Genomic DNA, 22161 nt, shown 5'->3' on the forward strand with positions numbered 1-22161 from the left:
TATGTAACCAAATACTTTATAACCAGCAGATAGGCCGTAAGGTTTGAATCTTTACAAAAACATACATACATAATCTCACCCCCATTTCCCACCAGGGTAAGCAGAGACTATAGAATTCCATTTGCTTCGATCCTGACACACTTCTCTTGCTTCCTCCACATTCATCTATCGCAAAAAACTGTAGAAAAATATGTTTTTTACAAATACAAAGTGTGCAAAAATGTCTAAATCTAAACATCGCGAGATTACTATTGACCCGAATAACCCACAATGTTATGTACACCAATTTTCCTACCTACGTATTTACTTGGGCACGTTTATACTGAAGCAGGTACCTGAATAAAAAGTTACCTTTAATATATCAGGGCAAGGTAGATTTATAATGGGCAACTGGAAAAACTTACAGCTTTCCTTCCCAGCTGTGCCGAGAACTAATTAACTTTTGCCAAGCTAAATACTTCAGATGGTCGCTTAAGTAATTATTCTTGAGATGCCACGTTCCGAATAAAACCTTGGGACAATGTTAATTGAATTTGAATCTGCTTGGCGGACCGCTAACCTGTTTAAAGTTATCGGCTATTAAATATTTTAGTTAATTATAAACTGTTTCTAGTCACTGTGCATTTTGAGGATATTATTTGATTTCGATGTTTTTGGGAGTGGCGACTAAAGTTAAAGCTCACGCTCAGACGCTTATATTCTAGCAATATTTTTATAAATACCGTATTGTTTGAGAGAGATTACCATTATAATGTCCATTAATAAAGTAGTCTTTGATAGTGAGCAGTTGCCTTTTGCAAATGAACTTTGCAATATGCAATATTAATAATAAATTGAAAAATAATACTCTATCTACTTTCAGGTTAAAAGTCTATAAAATTCTAAATTGCCGATACTAAAACGCTCACTAAAGTTCAGTAGCCCGCAGCGCGCGGCGTATCATAATGGAGAAAAAATATCGGCCCCTTCGCTGCCGCTGCTCTTTCATTGAGAAAAAATCGCTTTAAATATTCTAAGTGAGTATTTTAAGAATGAATTGCTAATTTTTGAGAAGATATTACTTTATCGTGTGAATAACCACATTTCAAGGGTAGAAAACATTGGTAGTTTTTTTACTTAGGTAAAGAAATTGTTCATCTTTGTCCATCCCTCCATCCATCAGTTTGTTTGTAACAGCTAATTATTAGATCAGTAACGACCACGTACTTACGCACGTAAATGTTACCAACGGCTTACAGTACCAAAAGTACGTACGGTTTTTGACTTAATATGAGACTTGATATAAGCACTTACTCTAAAGTGCTTGTCCGTATATTGTCGAAGTCCAGAAAAACATTCCCAAGTCGAAGTTCATCGTCGACAGCAATCACTTAGTTCAATAAAACAGCTTATTTTTAGTTCTGGCTAGACTTGGCGTCTCTCCAAGCTGGGTTGGCGCCGAATACAGATTTGATGTTCGGAATCCGAGGCGAAAATCGAGTTAGCTTCAAATATAACGTCATTGTTAATGTTGAAACGAAAATAAACTCTGATGAACAAACAGTTAATGTCTCACTGATATAAATATTCTACTAATAAAAGCTACGTGAACCATGGATAGTTAGATTATTGAATATTGGTCGTTAGGGTCTTGATTCAGTAGACCTAAAATAGATGAGAAACATAATAATATGATGTTAAGTTGTTTTTGCTCGTCGACTTGTTTCGTTTTCACGTTTGGGTTGACGTCCTTAATTGAATCCCAACAAGAGTTTATGTTAGGTTTCCAGATCTCCAATGCCTTCCGTGGTACTATTTAATAAAATAATGCCCTTTACAATCTAAAAGAGTCAAAAAATATCTCGTAAAGATACCTATTTCAAAACCATACGCCTCCACCACCCCACTTCAAAAGTAATGACCATACCACCTCCGATTGATTGAAGAAAGATCTATGTCCAGCAGTGGGATGTTTATAGGCAGTATATTTAGTGGTTTAAAAAAATGTTTATGGGCCTTTGCCTAGGTTTTTCTTGCAACATGCGAAATACTACAGTAAGTAAAAAACTACGATTCAAAGTGTAACTATGTTACCTACTGAATAAAGATATTTTTGAATTTGAATTAATATAATACGTACTTATGGACCCTTTATTTATCGATTTGTCATTACTTATACACCATTAGCAACAAAACTTAGTACTTCTGAAGTTTTACATCGCGAACTGCAATAATAATTAAATTTCTTTATTTTGGTAACAACAACCAACAAAAATAAATATTGAAAATCAAAGACTACGAAATAAAGAGGGCCAAATAGGTAGAACGCAGAGATATGAAGAAAAAGATAAAATAATAATAGAAAAAGCTCTTTGCCGCAATACGAGGTTCTGAGTTCCGAGCCGGATTAAAATGGTAATGAAATGAAGCAAAACAAAGGGCTATGTGATCATGACAACTTTCGAAAAGGAATACCATACAATACTTTGAGTACTAGGATGTGTTTATTTTGAAAACCGACATAGTACTTTTTGTTCAGTTGGTGTTCGATTTTCAAGAAAAACACAAATTTCCTATTTTAAAAGTATTTATGTTACGTACACATACATAAGGAATTCCAGTTGCTTCGATCCTTACACACTTCTCTTGCTTTGTCCACATTCATCAATCTGACATTACAGGCTGAACTCCTGATTGTCCGAAAATAAGATGATTCGTGCTTCGGAAGGCACGTTAACCCGTTGGTCCCAGTTACTACTTACTGATGTAAGTAAGTAGTCGTTACATGAGCCATGTCAGGGGCCTTCGGCGGCTCAATAGTAACCCTGACATGAGGGTTGATGAAGTTGGTACTCCACCTCACAAGCCACACGATAGAAGAAGAGATCAATCTAGTATTTATGTTAAGTTTTTTTTAATATAAAGAAGGAGTGATTTCTAAAATAAACGCCGCGAAATTGTTGTCTGTCGGACAAAAACCCAACTTTAGAAAGTAATTTTTGATAATAGCGAAACAATTTCATTCATTACTTACATCAAAAGTTAAAGTAAAGACCTAAGCGTTTCACTTTTAAAATGTCATTAAATACTTAAATATTTGCCTTTTGTTTGTAATCATTCAATGAGGGTATTTAAGTAGTGGGTTTTCTGTTATCATAAAAGTTTAGGAATCCTTTTGAACTGAAAACTATTTTAATACCCAGATGTCAAAACCGGCTCAAAATCAGAACATCCAATTAAATAAGCTTTGTGAATCACATAGAAGCTCAAAAAGTATAGGAAGAATGAGATAAAACACAAGAAAATTCTTACAGAACTCTAATTTACTGTATGATGATAACGCCAGTACTAATAACGTTATTAACTTCATAAACGAAATACTGATTCTCCATGTATTTACTTTCAAACAATTCTAATTTAAAAATCGTTTCTCATTTTAGCGTCATTACATGGTACTAAGCGGTCTTACGAGATTACTTTCATTTTTCGTAAAACAACATTTCTTCATGACTCTGCCTTTATTAATTTAAAAAGGTATAAGTACTTATACAAAAATTTTCGTAAAACCTTGGCTGCAAAAGAAAGTTCAAGCTCTTTCTTTATGTTTTTCGTGTAATGTAAAAATATTGTTTTGGCGAAATTGAAAATGCTCAAATGGTAAAAAATCCGTCCTTTTTCGTAAGTATTTGGAATTATTGCGTAAATTATACTAACATGCGCAAGGTGATAAAATTATCGATCGATTCAATAAAATTTGTCAAATTCGATAAGTTTGTTTATTCTCTAACATGCGTGGCACGTGATTTTTTTCGTATTTTGACAGAACGCCCTCCGGTTGATTGAGGGGACGCCTGTGCCCAGCAGTGAGACGTGTATAGTCTGTCTGTTATGTTTATGTTTGACAGAACGACATGACTTATTTGGGTTAACAATTATCACCAATTGACAAAACGACATCATCATATCGCCAGAATCGATAAAATGACCGTTACAAAATTTTATCACGTTCCGCATGGAAGCCCTAAATAAATTATTTTTTACTTTTAATTGAAAATAAAGCCGTCATAATTTTCCATTATTAAAATTATCTCCAAAACGTAAATCCGAGCGGTACTTATCACGTTTTTGTGATAAACTGAAAACATATTTAGTATTCAGCACAGCAAGACTGCTTTAAATATTTCAGCGGCTAACAGTTTTCGTTTCAAATATAATGAACCCCGTTCCATTTCTCTTTGAGTTTTGCACAATGGGTCAATAGGTCAAAAAGTTTTATAATTATTTTAGTAGATAAAATGTGTCTGTTTCTTTCAATATTTGATTTTTATTGTATAAAGGTATATGACGTATTTTTATATAAGTATTTAATGTTCGACTCTGTTTTATACTGTTTGTGTCGTACTTCAATTCATCATCATCAGCCCATTAACGTCCCCAGTGCTGGGGCAAGTGGGGCAACGTCTTCCCTATGGATGGATAGGGAGATCGGGCCTTAAACCATCACGCGGGCCCAGTGCGGATTGATGGTTATTAACGACTGCTAATGCAGCCGGGACCAACGGCTTAACGTGCCTTCCGAAGCACGGAGGAGCTCGAGATGAAAACTTTTTTTTTGTGGTCACCCATCCTATGAACGGCCTTTGCGAAAGTTGCTTAACTTCAACAATTACAGACCGAGCGCGTTTACCGCTGCGCCACCGAGCTCCTAGCGCCACTGAGCTCCTCCTCCTGTACTTCAATTATAAAAGTATATTGATTTATATTTTGTTGGTTTAACAACTTCAAATAACATTTTAATAAGAGAAAAAGCTTTAAATTATCTAACAAGAACTAATTTTCTACTTAGCAAAACGTTTACGTATTTACGGTCTGCATACATTAAATGTTTGTCGCAAAATCTTCTTCATTTTTATTTAAACAAAACTATTCAGCATTTTACAAATTACTCTACAACTGTACAAAGGAAATTCAAATAAGTTAAAGCAAAATAATTTAATCTGACAATGGCCCCGATTCCTGCAGACACCGCCTAATTTTATTTTAAGTTATATCCGTCAGTTTCATATCCGTCGAAAAGGAAAGGGACGGATGATTCACAGCTCTTAATTTTAGGAAGAATAAGTAAATTAATGAATAACCCGGGCGAATCAAAAAGGTACGTCACTGGTATGCAATCCGTTTGACGTGCTGTCTACTAACTGTGTCGGGTTATTGACTGATGTAAAATTTTTAGACGGTTGTTTTAGATTTGTGCTTAAAATTGACGTGTGTTTCATAAATTTTATGCTTGTCGATTACCCGTCCCTTTCCTTTTCGGCGGATAAGAAAATGACAGATATAACTTAAAATAAAATTAGATGGTATTTACAGGAATTAGCACCATTGTTCTGTCTGCGAGCATTTACTCTTAAAATTACAACGTTGCTGTTGGTAATCAAATATTCAGCTTGAGGTTTCATCTCATACAAAAAAGTGTCTGTACAAAACGACATGATCAGCAATGTTATAAATAATTTCGTAAAATGAATGGTTTGTGATATAAAATTATGGGATTTACATAAGGTGACCATATCAATCCCGTATATTTCTATCACTGTCACTGTTTCTAACTTGGCTAAGGCGCTAGATGTCGCCAAAGAACCCATAGAGGGATTGAAAAAGGCTCCATATCCCACCTGACTGATGGAGGGGAAGCTTGTAACCAAAAATGGAATGCAAGTAAGTTATTTGTGTATATATTTTAAGGGTTCATCAGGGGGGTTAAAAAGGCCACATCCAATCAATTCATCTAAAATCAGCAATATTGCAATTTGACATTTTCGATCTAAAAGTATTGTGCGCAATGCAAAGAAATGTCAAAAAGCAATAGGTATTGCTTTTTTAGACGAATTTCTCTGATGTGGCCATTTTAATCCCCAAGGTATCTATCTGTATGACTTCGAATGTGCTAGAAAGGACACAAACCTGTCGGTTTTATGACATGCTCGGAGAGATTCTATGTTATATACGCATACGTACGTATGTCATCGTCATCAGCCCATTAGCGTCCCCACTGCTGGTACACGGGCCTTCCCTATGGATGGATAGGGAGAACGGGCCTTAAACCATCACGCGAGCCCAATGCAGATTGATGGTTATTAATGACTGCTAATGTAGCCGGGACCAAAGGCTTAACGTGCCTTCCGAAGCACGGAGGAGCTCGAGATGAAAACTTTTTTTTTTGTGGTCACCCATCCTATGACCGGCCTTTGCGAAAGTTGCTTAACTTCAACAATCGCAGTACGTAAGTACTTATAATTATCTTTTCCCAAATTGCAGTCTAAAAATGGCACCATCAGAATTTGAAATACCTTTTTAAAATTTAGTCGATGCCAAAGTAGCGGAAGCGACCTACTTTCAGGCAAGCATCATGTCTCTCCACCCGTCGTTTACTGTGCCGTGGTGTCATTACACTGAAGCAGAGAACTTGGTAATTATCTATGGTAATTATTATAATTTAATGAATAGATACGTAACTTAATAAAAGCTACCACTAGTGTATAATTGTGATCCGACTAATTACGGTCATTGTCAAGAGTCACGTATAGTCATGAGCAATATAATGTACCCACTTTAGGACTCTGTCGCACTAACATATTTGACATTTAGTGAGACTTACAGTTCAATTTGTCAAAAAAGTTATTGTGACATGGTACCAAAGTGTATACATATTAATGCTCGTGCGTGATTGTACACCACATATACACATAAATAGTATGTTATGTTATATGTCCCACTGCTGGCCACAGGCCTCCTCTCAATCAACCATGGATATAAGGCGCCTGTAACCTGGGACAAACGGCTTAACGTGCCTTGCTTTTTTAGACAATGAGGTGATTCAATCCTGCAACGTGCTACCTAACAAAGGACAGTCTTACAAAGAAAAAAATATACATTGTAGATAATGAAATTGTACCTAGGTAAGGAGGTATTCATTTCGCTAGGAGTATCGAAATACAGGTGACAAAAGTTTTGTCATAATTAGTTAGGTATACCAATGCTTTCACCACGCAAAAGGCATTTTTTCTCGCATAATAAAATGAAATAAATATATAAATATATAGGTATCACATTCGGATCAAAGGAAGAACAGAAATCGAAGACAGCGGTTTTATGTTCTTCAAGAGACATATTCGAAAAAAAAACTGGCTAAGGACGCGTTGGAATCTCGTACCGAGGGTTCTGTGTTATTTCTGTTATGTAGCAGTGATTTATTTACCAAAAAATATATCCGTTTTACAGTTTGGGATTACAATTCGGACTCGCACTGCACGGGTTTTATGTTATTTTGTTCTAAATTCGCGTTTGGACAACCAAGATATACACTTGTCTTCAGCACCGCTTTTATGACGGAGAAAAATAAAATCGTTGAAAAAAATGAAAGGTGATATACCTTATGTAATTTTTGTTATATTTTTAACAATTTTTCATTACAGTATCATTCAACGATCAGTTGGTTCAAAGGTTGGTTCGACCGATTTTGATTCAACAAACACAGTCATTGCATAGTAATGGGTCCCGTGTATTGGGAACAGATCTCTTAAAACCACCTTCGTAGCCTTGGAAAAGCCTATAGGTTTTCTTGCTTATTTTATGGGATAACTCAGTTTGATATCAGGTTGTATCTTTGTGCGTAACGTATGATTGGTGAAAATCAATAACAACATGGCATCAGCTACGTATCTTATGAAATAAATACTCAACTTCGCGATAGAGACCCCTATCTAGAATACATTTAAAATACGAATACATTTATTGGTATTCGGTTCTAGAAAAATCGAGGAAGGTCGGATAGTTATATTGTAGAAACTATGCTTGGTGTCAAAATGTAAAGAAAAGTAAATTCCAGTTTATTCGTGAATTACAGCCAAACAAGAAAGTAATATAATTTAAAAATAGTATTTGACATGACAGCAACACTTAAAAAATACTACCGAATTGAAAACCTTCTGTTTGAACTTGGTTTCATCAATATTCTAGTATTATCCTGTTTCACGCAAGGTCCGCTTATCACAGAAGCGACTGTCTGTCTTACCTTTCAACCCACGAAGGGCAAACCAGCCTAATAACGGTTAGGTCACAAACCTCCGAAACACATTTCTCGGGAATGTGGATTTCTCACAATGACACGATGATGTTTGAACTTCAAGTCGGTTTATAAATAAAAATATAAAAGAGAAAAACAGTTTTCTGAATGCGATGGAAGAACTTACAAAGATAATATTATAATATCATAAAAGAAGGCGCTTTCCTCCTTTCTAATACAACTCACGTTTTGTATATACCAATACTCTACCGTCTCTATATGAACTGCCATTAACAAATTACTAAAGGTAGACAAGATATATAAAACATCTTGCCCCGAGTAGCTTCTGAAGCAGTGAAAAATGTGGGGTCACCCGAGATTCATCGCTTAGAGGTGGATAAGTGTTTTCCTCTCAAAACCTACGAGAGCTCATTTGTCGTCTAACCACCCCATTAGGTAAAGGGGACTTCGATAGTTTAAAATGGGTTTTATTGGACGCCATAAATAATTTTACCATCCTACTTATGGGTAACATTGAGAGCCTCATGTAGAGTTGGTAGAAGGCTTGCCTCTCACTTTGAGGTCGCAGGTTCGATTCCAGCATAGGCCTAAACCAATGATTGTCGAATTTGTTTTCGAATTCATGTTTGGATTATAAAATGATTATCACGTGCTGAGCGTTGAAGAAAAACATCGTGAGGTGAGAAGATCGTGAGGTAACCCACATTCCCGAGAAAGGCATTTTTGGAGGTATGTGACCTAACCTGTAGATATTGAGCTGGTTTTCGCGGGTTGGAAGGTCAGACAGGCTATCTTCAGGTTAGATAAGCGGAGCCTGTGAAAAACGGGATAATACTAGGGAGATGATGACCTATGGGTAACACTGTTTTCTTTCTTATATTCCTTAAAACGTAGCATAATTAAACGCAGCGTAGTTTAAATAAATAAATATAATTTAAACAAATATATCATAATTCAGATATAGTAGTTCATTGCTAAGCGTGAAAGAGACGAGAGATATTCATGTCTCTTTCGTACTAACTTCAAAATTCAGCGTAGTACGAAAGTGTAAATCCTTGGAATAAAAAAATGTTTCCATTAGCATTTAAAAAAAGAAGATCAACTTTAATATACTTACTAAATACTTACTAACTTAATATACTTACTAACAAAAGAACATGCCACGGTAAGCAATACCAAAAATATGAAATTATTCCTTTGAATAATGCATAAACCATTCGATGTGGTTTGAATACTCGTAGTTGCAAGAGCATATATCGTAGAAATGCTGCTGAACTGTGATTTTAGAACAGACTATATTTTCATAAAAAAAAAATAGAATGCATCTGCATCAATCTGATTAAAAATAAATAGCTGGAGACCCACAGGTTGTTTAGCATTCAGCTGCTTATTATACCACTCCAATATGATGGATTATTTAAATGAGATACTCTTGATATTGAACTCCTAAAATGTATTGTGATGAAGCATATTGGTGACAGGTCATAAATTACCTCGCCTTATATGCTTTTAATGATATACAAAAACTCTTTACTGCAGATAGGTAAATAAAAAAGATGTACGAGTATAAGATACAAATAAACTTGATTTTTCTGTGATAAAACCTTTGATACAACACTCACCGTTGAGTCCATCCAATAAATCTTCTATCGTGTGGTTATAGAGTTAGATGAGCAACCTCGGCACCCTTGATGTCTAGGTTATTATTGAGCCGCCAAAGGCTCCTGACATAGCTCATGTAACGAGCTCGTGTACGGTCACTAATATGTATACACTTTGAAACTATGTCATATTAACTTTTTTGAGAAATTAAACCGTAAGTCTTATTAAATGTCAAATATGATAGTGCGACAGAGTTCTAAAGTGGGTACATGATATTGCTCATGACTGTACATCAGTTAGTAGTAACCTTTTAACCTGCCTTCTGTATCACGGGTCATCTTATTTTCGAACAATGGGTGATCAGCCTGCAATGTCTTAACCAAATTAGTGATTCGAACCTGAGACCTCCGGATCAATGAACCCGGCCCAACCCGAATCTGTACAATCAATGACATTAGAAAGAAAACGTAGTTCCTTTTGTCAAATTAATCACGTCAACTGGGTATGAACCACATATGAGGCAATACATTTGAAAGTCAAGATAAATACATACACGGCCCATAATATGTGGGGCACATTTTTTCTTGCCATAGTGTGTCTATGTAGGTACATAAATTCCGATTTGTTTATAGAAAAATAACATTGCACGTGAGAGGTTGCTATCTAATTTTCAGTTACAAAGTGAAAGTATTAATGCAGTTTTTTTCATTCCCATCTGTCTGCGTATCGGGAACGGACCTAATGTTTCCAATAAACGGCTGAATTATTCGAGCCGCAGATGTCCACCGTAGCTATTAATTGTTTTCCTTTCCGTTTGTCCGCCTATACCGGTGTAGTATTGTTATATTTATATTGTCCATCGGGTGTTTTGTTACAGTAGGTATCTTTGGTAGAATCTGGTTGGGATCTCGTTCTGTTAGATGAAGTTTTGATTCGCAAGTAGCCTAAAAACCTAAATATTTTACAAAAAGATAATAAAAGAATGTAAAAATGTCTGTTTAGTCCGATTTTTTTTCTCGATAAACAGATAGATTGCAGATTATCTGCCCTCGCGGCACGGCAACCACGCCACGCGCGTATAGCCATAATAAGATATCTATCTACCGTCCGTGAAGCCCTCGATATAATTCGCGTAGCGCGCGGCGTAGTGCAGGTACCGGGCAATGCAGACCCCGCTGAAACATTATAAACAGCCAATATACCTACGCCCTATTCATCATCCGATTAGGGATTACATATAATAGACTTTGTGTTATGTACCTATACTAACTATAAATAACTAAGTTGCATATTTATGTAAACAAACAACTAAATTGCTCATGCATTAATACGTAAACTATCTTTGTGGACTGACAAACAAAAGCGAAGCGTATCTTTCAATCAAAATTATTGTTTGCGACTGCAGTGTATAATGAACGGGGTAATCACAATAGCTTTTAGAATTTCTATACCTACGTAATTATCTAAATGTAGGGTAATAATATACCTGGCATACTCGTTATTATCTCGTATGTCTGGTCTACTGTCAGCGAGAAAGCAAAAAGCTTATGATAAAAGTGTATTATTTGTTGATTTTTATTTTTCAATTATACGTAGGTACAGTCGTCATGAACTAAATCGTCAGGTCATACACATCAGTAAGACAGTCGTGATGTGTGTATCGACGTCGTACTAAAGCTAAACAGAGCTATGGGCATTATAATAAAGAATGGAGTGGAATTAAGGGCCATGAGCAAACCCATCAAAGGTAAAAAAAAAGAATAATACTTACTATGTACAGAACGGTAACTCTCCGCTAAAATTCATTTCGGGTGTCGAACTGATTTACCTCTCCGCATAGCGCGTAAGAGTAAGGGGGAGCACGTGCGGACTGTCTGTCCCTTTCGCACTTACGTGGTAGGCGGCATACGGTAAGAATGTGTGTTTTGTGTGGATTGTTTGGGGTGTGTATGGTTTAACTTTACTTTTGAATGCAGGCAAACATAACTCACTGCATCCGGCATAACAAGTAGTGACTGTCGTCCAAGCAAGTCAACAACAAGAACAACAACAAGAAAACACACACCTAGATACCTAATAGCTATCCAGTCAGCCTAGGCAACAACTATATTGATGTTTGTTTTTTATGTAGAATAAGATCTTTTTACATTATTGTATCATCTATGTTGAAATGAAGAAATTAAAAAAAATATATGTTATCAATAGGGTAGTTTTCAACTAATCAAATCAGTTACTTTTACACGCGAAATTACTATAGAATTTGTATAAAATTTCAACCTGAGACGTCATAGAAAAACGTGACAAAATTTGGCACGTATTATTACATTTTTCTTATTAAAATTCATAATTAAGTTAAATCGCAAAAATAAAACTTTATTGGCAGATTTAGACCTGTCTTTATTTAGTAATCAGAATTTTATAACTTATCTTTGACCTAGGATACTACCCAATTCCATGGGAATAGATACAAATTATAACTATTCAAATTGCACCCACAGTTAATATTAATTAAAATACCAACTATTAGCGTGTAGCATGGAAAATATTACGTATACCTAAATGAAAGCGAAATGTTTTGTATTTAGTTATTAAGGTGTACAATGAAATGCATTGTATTGTATTGTAAAACCACACATAACTGTCGGTTGCATTTCCCATCATGGCTCTCACTGCGACCCTCGCTTGTCGTCCACATTCTCTCTAGATTCCCGCTCCGCTGAATTCTCATATCTCTGCTTCATTCACATACACAAGACTACTCAACTACAGTACATTATAATTTAAAATTCGAGTAAACGATCAATCCATTTCTCACAGCCGATATAGTAAATGAGTAGGAGATAACTTTATGTACTTAGTTTTATGTTTGAAACGAACGGGTAGCGAATAGTTTAAAAAATGACGATAAAAACTAGAAGCTCAAATGTAGGCGACAGCACTTTTGAGTGTTCCTAAATTTTGACAGTTCTCCATACTGTCTACCTCGTCACCCGTTTGCTAACCCGTCAGAAGGACGAGTTACGAAAAAGAAAATCCATCAGTTTGAAAAAGGCAGTTTTATTGAAAATAAGTTTTTATAAGTTTTCATCTTTTCGATCTTTAGGGAATAACACTATGAAACGCTGCCCAAAGGGTTATGGTATAAAAATATAACCAAAACAATATATTTGTTTACTCAAATAGTATGGGAAACTATCAAAATTTAAGAACACTCAACAGAGGAATAGGCAGATTTATCCTCAAAACCGGTTCCTGAATTTATTTTTGGAGTCACGAGATCGTTTTAGCATCACGTGTCAGCACATGCCTTATAAGGAATATATCGTAATAAAACCATGTAGCCGCGTAATTCCCAAAGATTTTCAACTGAACGTAAAATTGTACGCCAACGCCAACCACCGCGCGCCGGTGGAGCAGCGTGATAGAATCTCTCTGGTCCGTTCATGTAGGTTGTGAGTTTGGTAACTGATCTCAACAAACCTTTGTGTCTAGGTTTGTGGAGCCGCCAAAGGCTCCTGGCAAGTCTTACCTAACAACTACGTACCTACTTCAATAATAGCAGCCCGGACTGACGCAAGGTATCACCTTTCAGACTACGTACAGTAAAGTGTTATTTGACACTGACATTGGGAATCACATAAACACGCAGGAATCACGGAGGTCAGGGGCCTGTTTTATAAAACTTACAATTGTAAATTACAATGACAATTTGGTGTTCATTACGTAGCTAATACGAGTAGATTAGTAGAGTTAAGTAAGTATTCCCGAAAGCTGTTAGGTATAACCTTTGTTCTCTACCATAGGTGGTTAACGTGGGCAACAATGCCCTTGTGGACATTTTCACTTCAAAAGAACGCTCAGAGAAAATAAGGAAGTTTTGAGATAGTAAATTAATGTCTCTATTAAACTAGCGACACGCTATTATGACGTTTGTCTCCCTCATCAGGTTTCGTATTAATTAATTAAAAAAAAAGAAAGAAGAAGTTAAAAAAGCAAATAACTATACATAATTTTATTCAATTATTTTTTTAATTTATAAACTACATTGATGGAGCGCATAGCTGTAAATATTTTATTTGGTAAGTAAATATTTTAATTAAGTAACTGTTTATATTTAAAAAATACATTTATTGAAGGAAACAAATATAATATTAATAATGAAAAAAAATATATCAAGTAACCCAATATAACTCCGTCTCTTTCGATACTTTTGTGTAGCGTAATAATCAATAAGAAAAAAAAACGCGAGAAAATTAATAAGAGTTTTAAAGTAAATTCAATATAATATCGAAAAAAAATTATACGAGTAACGTTATAAGTTTTTAGAATTAAAATATATTAAATAAATATTACATACTTAGGTAAGAAATCTATTGGAATATTAAAAGAAAACTAGTCTTTATATTTGTTTAATAAAATACCATTATTTTCTAAAAAATAATAACAAATTATTATGTCATAGCGTGCCGCAAATTAAGTTCTCAATTTAAATTCGAGAACGTAGTGCGTTCGTCAACGTCGTCGCCACAGTAGCCGTAATGACGACCGTGAGCGATGACGTCGTCGACCAAGTATCGTTGGTCTGAAAGCGCCCTAAGCTCTACTTAGCGTAACGTATTTAAGCTGTTTACGCTGACAGTCGGTTAGTCACCATGGACGTATTGTGTCACCGGGCAGTATGACTTCATAGTAAACAATTTGCATTGAACATACAAACGCCTAGGTGTGGCTTTCGTTGTAATGGGGTACGGTGTGAACTTAGCTTGGCTAATATTTGATTACGTTGTGACCTGCTAGTCAACTAGTTTTCTTTTTACAATGCATTTGATACCTTAGTAATATTTAAGCTATATAATATAATAGAAATACCGTATAATAATGGAGGAGCTCGGTGGAGCAGCGGTAAACGCGCTCGGTCTGCGATTGTTGAAGTTAAGCAACTTTCGCAAAGGCTGGTCATAGGATGGGTGACCACAAAAAAAAAGTTTTCATGTCGAGCTCCTCCGTGCTTCGGAAGGCACCCGTTGGTCCCGACTGCATTAGCAGTCGTTAATAACCATCAATCCGCACTGGGCCCGCGTGATGGTTTAAGGCCCGATCTCCCTATCCATCCATAGGGAAGGCCCGTGCCCCAGCAGTGGGGACGTTAATGGGCTGGTGATGATTATGATAATAGAAATACCAGAGAAACACAAAAGGTTAAACTGAAATAGCCGTGAAAAACATCCTCATCACGTCACGATTAAACATTTATTTTTTGAATAATATCATGTTAGATATCTTACTAAACCAATTACTCCAGGTATGATTAACAACAAAAATCAAATATTGAACACGCTGTCCTCGATGTGGTTAAAAACGTTATTGTAATTGTTGTCAACCAATCGATGGGCATTAGAGATTAATTCAGTGGTTTGAAATTTGATGGCGAAGGGTCGCGATCGGGGTCAGGAGTATTGACGCAGGCAAATCCCTGGTTTTAAAGGCTTTTCCGCCTCAATGTGTGGGCCACGCTTAATACTCCACTATATTCGTGATTTACATTGAAAGACCATTCAGTGATATGCTATGTTTGCTAAGGAATTGAGATTGATTCACGTTGAGTGTACTATTTTCTTATTTAGTTGGTACGTACGTAAGTGCATAAACAATATCCCGTTAGACATGGTTATAGATCAAAGAATTATACTGCGTATAGTACGGTAATTCTCCGCTCCGCGCCAATTTGTGTCGGGCGCCACCCTCTTTCTTCTATTCCGTGGGCACTGTGCTAGATTTACTTCACCGCCTCGGGGTTTCACGGGGTTCACGGTTCACGGGGTTATTATAAAGTTAGTGATTATTTAGAAGATATGAATGCATGGGATTAACTGTCTGAGAACTGATACTAGGCAGCTAAATTACTCAATTGTATACCAATATTTTATGTTTATTTTTATTTTTTTAATGAACGTCTAGGGCCCTGTGCCGAGGTTTTTCTTGCAGCTTCTTTTCCCCGGCTATACAGGTTGTGAGAAGCTGCAGTACTTTTAGGCGGATGAGACGTTCGTTATGTAAAATTGACGATTCAAAGTGTAACTATGTTACCTATTCAATAAAGATATTTTTGAATTTGAATTTGAACTTTAGTCTAAAAAGCCATGAGCTGCTAAAGAGTAAGGGAAAGTGCGCGCGGTATACCGGTAAGGTCTTTGTACGGAGAGTCTGCAGAGTTGAGTGGAAGGCAAGAGGGAAACCACTGTCCTATTTTTCCCTAAAAATGCTATGCTACTCCGAAAAGAGCTTGGCTCTTAAATAAGTGATGATGATGTCTGCAGTGTGACATCCCCATGGTCCGCTAGCGAGACATACCGCGAATGATATGCAGCAAAAATTCAGAAAAAAAAATAGTTTCCTATATTATATCCCGTACAAAATGGTACCCAAGACCTCTTATTTGATGCTCAATGTGACAGGTTCCACTTACCTAAACCGAAGATTTGGCATGTCCGGTTTTTTACAGAAGCGACTGCCTGTCTGACTTTCTAACCCATGAAGGGAAAACCAACCCAATACAGGTTAGATTAGTACATCCGAAGATGCATTTCTCGGGAATGTAGGATTCCTCACGGTATTTTCCATCACCGCTAAACACTCAATGTGAATCCAACGTCAATGTGTCAAAATATCTTTAACTCTGTTAAAAAAATCCTTTATATTTTTGAGATGAACAAAACCAGTAAAACGGATAAACAAATAAACATAATCACTTTCGTGAGCAAAGAGGTACGTTTACTCAGCTATCTGAAACTACATTGCAACCCTGTTAACGACCACAAAAAACGTTGAAAACTGAATCAGCACCGCAATTTGTGCAATTCCGAGAAATTCTCTTTTGTTCGTTTAAAAGTAATTTTAATGATAACGTTATAAGGAGTAGGATAAGAGATAGTTTTTAAATTTAGTTTTCACTTACCATTTTTCTTGTAAGTAATCTGTCTTCATCTAAATCTGTATTACGGATTTTTTTGTTCTGAATATGAAAATCTAAATGCCGCATAAAGAGTCTCATCCACGGGTTTGTCGTTGGAGGGAAATGTAAATAAAATGAATTAAAAAACTTTTTTATGTACTTACCTAATAAAAGGAACGTTCGTTTTACAATCAAAACAAATGACGCTCGACATGGTTGCATAAACATAGGGAGGACAACCAGAGATACCCATACTCGTGTACTTTACTTGTAATACTAACAGGCAGAACTACAGACATTTCTTTTGTTCAGGTGTACGAAAGTTGAAGGGTAGCGTGACCCCTTTTATGAAAGAAAAATCCGTTTATAATTTGAAACGTGAAAGCCATTTGAAAGAATGCTGAATTTTATTACGTATATTATACGAGCTATAGCCGTAGGTGAAACTGCTAGTTTAGTAATAAGGTCGACTTTTTATGTCATTCGTTTTATGTCACATCACAACTCGTGACTATTGCAATTTCTTGACAATTCTTCTCCTTAGCCATATATAACGCCTTACGAGCGCCTTATGAACTGACGTAGACTTAAACATGGTAAATTACCTTCAAAAAGTTTATCCATGTTAATTTAATTAATGAATCTGATACTATATGAACATTTTTTTATTTCTATATAACATTTTCATTCATCGGTTTTTCCGAATCGAAAGTAGGTACTACGTCACGATCGTTGTGAGTGGAATTACGTGACTACCGCCTACCCGATTGGGAAAAAGATGTGATGTATGTGTACTAGAGACACATTTAATATCAGTTTAGTTATGCTGCGAGTAACGTAACTCGACTGCCTGTGGGTTCCTAATGAATACCCAGTGTTAGCAGGAAGGAATATTAACGACTTCGGTCCCGCGCTTAGTGGGTGTCTCGTTAACATAACCACGGATTACATACATGGACGTATTTGCTAATGATAGAGAAAGCCTACTGGTAAGACTTGTAGCTAGCCGAAATACCTCCGCCAACCCGCAACGAAGCAGCGTGATGGAGTATGCGCCATACCCACGCAGCAAGACGCGTCTGATGTATAATGTTATGAGCAAATATGAATAATTCCCACATCAATTGGACAATGTACTTAAAACCGTATGGTTAATCACTTTGACCGGGCATTATGAATAATGACCACTCTATCTTGGCAAAAGTGATAAAACAAATTAATTATAGGCACTAATTTTGTATTAAGTAGTTCGGTCATCATTCATACTGCCCAGATGTCTCAAATGGCCCAAAGAAATAGGTAAATGGGTAAATTAATCCTTAATGGAAAAAACAGAGCCATAAGTTACTTTTGACACTTAAGTGGCTACTTTTGAGTTGATAATGTTGATATTAAGCACCGTATGGTCGCCCACGTAATGGTTAATCTTGTTCAAAAGGACACAATCCCTTGGGTTTTACGACTTTCCCAGAAAGATAAGCAGCTGAACGCGTTGAATAATTTTATTACTACACACACACACACACACAAACACACACAGAGAGACAGAGAGAGAGAGAGAGAGTGTTAGTGACATCGTAACGAATACTGAGGGGGATGATTCAGCTCATTATTCTGAGTTGATATCAAGTGGAATTTCCTGTCGGAAGAGTAGGTAATGGAAAGGATAGTCTTTTTTTAATTATTTTCAGTTCCATACTTTTACGACGACAATTCCACTTGATATCAACTCAGAATCATCCTTTAAAGTTTCCGTTACGATGTCACTAACACTTTTTATTAGTAATTTAAAAACCCTCACTCCTCACCACAAAGACTAATAGAAAAAAATCCAAGTCTTTTACAGGAGAGTATTCTTCATAATACTCGTAACTCTACAGAAACTGGAGCTGGTGCTTGAAATTTTTCCAGGATAAAACAATTAAAAAGTGTGTATTATAGCCTTTATTCGCCTTTCAGTTCATTATGGCTGGAGGTCGGTGCATTTTAACTTGAAAGCTCACAGTAGGTTCTACTGGGTTAGCTTAATAAAATTTGCAGTGGTTTATGTGCGAATAAAACAAAATTTATGCACCGGGTACTGTGTTCAGCTTCTTGAAGAGCCATTATGGTTTTATAGTTTACGGGTGTCTGTAAGTAAGTGTATACTTAGGTATTATTTTCTCGATTCATTTCGCATTAAGGAGTATAGTGTAGGAGTATTCGCTTCCGTCAGAAGAACTGAAGAAATAAATTTTGAAATTGGTGTAATTTGGTTTATTGTAATATTAATCTTGCTAACGGGGGAGGGAATACCCCTTAAGTATTTGACATCTATCAGGTTTTCTTGTCAATGCTTTACATTTCCAAATATCTTCGACATTGACATAAAAACGAAAGAACGAAGCGAAAAATTAGGAGGGTTCTGTAGGAGTCTGGGCCAATATCGAGTTGAAATTAAAGTGAACCTTTCGGTTTATCCCAACTGTCATGGCGAGAGTGTATTATCATTACTCGAGTAAAATTTGGACTATAAATAAAATTCCGAAGAAAGTAAAATTTACAATATACCTGAATAAGGATTCGTTAAATCATAATGTGACGATCACGGTATGTACACCGTGTGTGTATAAGACTGTGGTAATTGTGTTTATTTGTATCGTATTTCTAGAATTAGATCGGAATTCAACCTCAAACGTAAACATTTAAAGATCAAAATAACATTCTGCTCATGACATCATACGTCCCAATACGTTTCGCAGTAAATTAACCTTATTAAGTTTACACTAGCGCGATAAATGCTTCATGGTTATAACACCTATTTTTGCACCCTATTTATAACCGAGGGGTCGTTTAAAAATGCCAGTGAAATGTCAGTTCACTTTCCGTCCTACCAGTGCTGTTCCATTCCATATCAATAATTTTATAATCACGTGGTTGAAACATTGAAGTATTTTTATACCTTCATGCATCAGGCAAGTATAGGCTATCTAAAGAAAAGAAAGAAATCAAGAAAACATTTATTTTCGTATTGGACATCACTTCTCTGTGGTATATTGGCCATTCTATGTTTTTTTTTTTATAGAACGTCTAGGGTCCTGTGCAGTGGTTTTTCCTGCAGCTTCTTTTCCCCGGCTATACACGTTGTGATAAACTGCAGTAGTTTTAGGCGTATGAGACGTTCGTTATGTTAAAAATGACGATTCAAAGTGTAACTATGTTATCTACTGAAAAACTTTTTTTTTTAATTTGAAATTGGCTTTAAAAATACCACTTGTCATGGTGATTCTCCACCAACAACTGTGAAATGTGTGTGCAATAAATGTGTTTTAAATAAATAATTAAACACATAAACAATCGACCAGATAGAGCAGTGTGGTGGAGTAGCTCTGTCTGCGGTAAGCATGTCTCGAGCTGTGTTATTTGTATTACATTTTATTGCTAAAATGTATCATTCATAGGAGAATCTCATATCAAACAGACCCAGTTCGACTGAGTCTCCCACGAATACACTTCAATCACTAGATCTTTCGATCAGCCATTACCATTATTGGTAACAATATCCCTGCTATCTGGGCTAACAATCTTATTGTTCCTCTGACAATGACAATACGTAATTCCGTAGTATGGTAATACATTGTTATCAAACATCAAGCAAAATATTATAAAGATTTTATTGTTTTGTACTTGATCTTCTTTACTATAATTATGTTTGTGAAAGTGAGCTCCTATCTTTATACGGGTTCTCACCCGTTACCTGTGATAGATCACAGGATTTACAGGTCATCTTGTGAAACATTCAATTATCATCTCCCTAATAGCATTATCCCGTTTTTTAGATTTGAGAGGTCCGGTTTTTTATAGAAGCGACTGCCTGTCTGACCTTCCAACCCGTGAGGTATGTGACCTAATCTAAATTAGGCTGGTTTTCCCTTCATATTTTCCGGAAATACATTTCTCGGGAATGTGAATGCGAACAATTATACTAATATCATAAACGCGAAAGTTTGTGAGGATGTATCACTAACATTACACAAACAAATAGACTCACATTCGCTAAGGAACTTTTTTTAAAAGAATCCGAATCCTGTTGTTAATACGTATACATTACGTTATATACATAGTATAAGTTCGTTCCCTCAAATTAAAATATTATGGCTGTTCAAATAAAGTGACAAAATGCGCCGCGGTCACTTTTTTACAGAGATTGGTTATCTATTTTGCTTATACGAGGTCTATGGATATATGGATGTATATTTGTGACTCTCACGCAAAAACTACGGAACAGATTTTAATGAAATTTTACAATGATAATAATTTATATAAGTATCAGAATAGGACATAAGTCATAATTTGTAGAGATGTTGAAATTTGCGAAAAAATATTTTTCATAGAGATCTCCTGAATAAACTATTCCTTAACACGTTAATCTTAGACATACAGATTATGAATATGGTAAGAAGACATAATTATTTCTAAACATGAGTAACTGTATATAGAGAAAAATAGGTGCAAACTTTGCCAAAGTTGTTTGTCAACCTTGCTCCAGTTCTTGAGCAATGTAGAGCGTAAAATACATTCCAAACGACTAATTTAACAACCAAATTGAAATTACTGCCTCTTTTCGGACCAAATAAATTGTAAAGAGCTTAATGCATGAACGTAATGGGCCTACTAATTTATAACGTTATGAATAAGGATGGACAGCCCTCACAATAACCACTTCGACTAACTGTAAACATCCTATATACGTCCCACTGCTGGGCACAGGCCTCCCCTCAATCAACCGGAGGGGGTATGGAGCATACTCCACCACGGACGTATATAGGTAGTTTATGTGTGTTACCAACTAAGCTCTTCAGTAGTAGAATTCATAAAAGTAGGCCAATTATTTTTTAATTTGTTCCAATTATAAATTGTAATCGACTAAAATCAATTCCGAAAGCACTTAAAGACTTTATTTTTCTTTTTCACTTTACTCGACATTTGCGTAATACAATTTCATATTTTATTAAAAGAAAACTCGGTTACGGTGGTTCAAATTTGTGAAAGGGAATATTCAATAGCTCGCGACCGAAGCCCAATAAATAATGCAAGTGCGAGGAATATTTATTGTATTACACTTTTTTATGCGCACCCTTCTTTTGTTGTAGAATTATTATGCCACGTATGTTATTATAGCCCGTGCTAGGCAATAGGCAGCTTGGTTATATTTTATGTACCTCCTAACAAAATATATATAAATATTTATAATAGAAACCCGCGAATAGTAATGAGACAAGGCTAGAAAATATATACGTTTACTGCATCATTTATAGAAAAACTAAAAAACAGATTATTTAAATCCTTATAAGAAGCATCCCGTGAACCTCTTTAGGGTAAATGGTCATAGAGTAATAAATGCACAACTAGACTTACGTCAATTTGCAATGATAGGCGATGATTACTATGATGAGCTTCTTTAATGACATGTTACTAGTCCTTCGTCTGTATTAAGTCAAACAGTATAAACATTTCACAGAACATTTCTTATAGCTGACCTACAAGACAAGAGAAACCAGAA

The 22161-nt window shown here is 35.8% G+C and overlaps 2 protein-coding genes across 2 annotated transcripts in view; one reads left to right on the top strand and one right to left on the bottom strand.

Annotated features, from left to right (window-relative positions):
- The window catches only part of LOC126368062 (uncharacterized), a 57813-nt gene that overhangs the window by 32322 nt on the left and 3330 nt on the right, over positions 1 to 22161 (bottom strand). The window lies entirely within an intron of this gene.
- Positions 966 to 22161, top strand: part of LOC126368072 (uncharacterized) — a 158850-nt gene continuing 137654 nt past the window's right edge. The window contains exon 1 of the mRNA XM_050011954.1: positions 966 to 1016. The gene's annotated coding sequence lies outside the window, so the exon portion shown is untranslated. The remainder of the gene's footprint in view (positions 1017 to 22161) is intronic.

Source organism: Pectinophora gossypiella, chromosome 7, assembly GCF_024362695.1.
Source record: "Pectinophora gossypiella chromosome 7, ilPecGoss1.1, whole genome shotgun sequence".
NCBI lineage: Eukaryota > Metazoa > Arthropoda > Insecta > Lepidoptera > Gelechiidae > Pectinophora > Pectinophora gossypiella.